Source organism: Penaeus monodon, chromosome 13, assembly GCF_015228065.2.
Source record: "Penaeus monodon isolate SGIC_2016 chromosome 13, NSTDA_Pmon_1, whole genome shotgun sequence".
Lineage (NCBI taxonomy): Eukaryota > Metazoa > Arthropoda > Malacostraca > Decapoda > Penaeidae > Penaeus > Penaeus monodon.
The window spans coordinates 38,409,299-38,411,798 of NC_051398.1; positions in this window are offsets into that span (position 1 = coordinate 38,409,299).

Here is a 2,500-nt window from a genome sequence, read left to right on the forward strand (position 1 = left end):
GCTTTAGGCCTCAGTCCCTGTTTCCTAAGCCCCCACCCCCCACCCCCCACGACAACAACGAGCAAGAGATTGGAAGGAAAAGAAAGATAAACAACAATCAGCCTGTGTTATCTGATGCCCAATTAGATAACGCCAGTTTCATCGCAGATCACTGCAAAATAAAACCACGTTGATAAAAGTCGGTTAAACCAGATAAACAGCTATTTAAAAGTTTCGTCATATCTCGGAAGATTTATCACAAAATTATGTCAGAGAATGTCACCCAGTTTGGAATTACCGAATTACTCACAACATATAATTTATATTCAAGAAGAATTTACTAGACTTTCCATGCCCGATACATATATTGTCGAGTATACACAATCATCCAATTTGTTAGATAATTTTGGTTCGTCTGGCAACGATAGACTAGCGTGAAATATTTAGGGTCTTTTTTAACGCTTGAGCATTTTGACAAGTGATTGACTGACATTGCAACCGAAACAATAGAGCCTATTTTTTCTGCTTTATTTCAAGGCTGTGAAAAGATCAGTGTAAGATACTCTTGTACATGTTTTTGGGAGGATTTTTAAAAATATACAGAAACCGATTTGACCACATCTTAAGCTCAGTGTTGTTCTAGATTACTCGGCTATATTGTCATATTGTTAGTGCATTAAAAGACGTTGATATTTCTTCCAAGTATCAGTGATTCCATACTGAATTATCTTAATTTTCAAATGAGCAAACTTTAACTTTTGTTGTTAGGAATAACCACTTTCATGTCAAAAGGTGATAAAATTGTTGTTCACTGCTCATTCTCCCGTACTCAGCATCTTAACAAATGTCACAAATTTAATCAGAACATGTAAACCGTCTGGAGACAAAGAACTGTGATTTCTAAATACTCATATATTGAAGCCCTCATGAAAATGTCCCTCTTTAAGGGGTATACCTTGATGTGGTGAGTTACTGTGATCTATTAAGGCCAAGCTAGATAGGCTCAGCCATGCTAGAGGATTAGTAGCTTCCCGACAAAATTACCCAATTAGTTGCAACCAGGATGGGAGATATTTAAAATATTTTACCTCTCAAACAGGAATTGGGAGATACCTATACTCTACAAGGGAATGATATAAAGGCTGTTGATGATGATGTGGATGATAGTAATGTGAACAGCACCCGTTAGATAATTGTAGAGTTAAATATATTTATTTTGATTTATAACGTCTAAATCGCGAAAAACAATTTACTGCGGATCTCAATTATAAACTGATTCTTTAGAAGATAAGCCAGAATAAACGTTGCCACATATATCAACGTTCCTAAAATGCAAGTATAAAACAGTGTGTATGTCTATCTGTCTATCTCTCTCTCTCTCTCTCTCTCTCTCTCTCTCTCTCTCTATATATATATATATATATATATATATATATATATATATATATATATATATATATATTGTTACGCCGACCGCCTCGTCTCTCTGCCACCAACACAAGGCTAGGCAGACGGCGTGTTATATACAGGGTCGTGAACACTGAACAGCTCCAAGAGGCACCAAGCACCACAGCGTCCCAGAACACCACGAGGGGAAACGCCAAGTGGCGAGGCAGGGCACGAAAAATAAACACACGATGACAGTCTTTCCTTTATTTACACAAGTTATTTACCCGTACACTTTTCTATAGGCACAATACAGGGGGAAACCAGCATGTTACACTGCACGATACAGCTTATTACAGGGCAACACAAAGTTATATCAGGTCACAAGGGCACACACGAGGTCATTACAGGAGCAGCACCCAATCGCGTCTCTCTTGGCTTGTTCCTCCGCTCCTCCGCTTACAGCCAGCTGCGTCATGTTTGCCCAGGTCCTTTCAAGTTAACACATGCCCAGGTTATCCTTTTCATGTTAACACATGTTTTGCACAGTCTCCGAAAGACCCACTGGCGTAGCAATATATATATATATATTATATATATATATATGTATATATATACATATATAGATTCTATATATGTGTATATATATATATATATATATATATATATATATATATAAAGGGAAATTCATATATATATATATATATATATATATATATATATATATATATACACATTTTTTATTGAAAATATATAAAACAAGAACGAAAATAGAAAAGATAATGTTAATGATGGTGATAATAATGATGATAATCATGACGATAATAATGATGATAATGATAATAACAATAATAATAGCAATGATAATGATAATAACAATAATAATAACAATGATAATGATAATAACAATAATAATAACAATGATAATGATAAAACTCATAATGATGGTAATAATGTTGATGATAATTATAATAATGATAATTATATCAATAATAATGAAGATAATAATTATATCTAGCTATAATGATAGCGATGATGGATACAATAGAAAAACTAATAACAATAATGATAATGATAATACTACAACTAATACTAATATAGATGTTGATGATAATAAAAATGTTAGTGATAATAA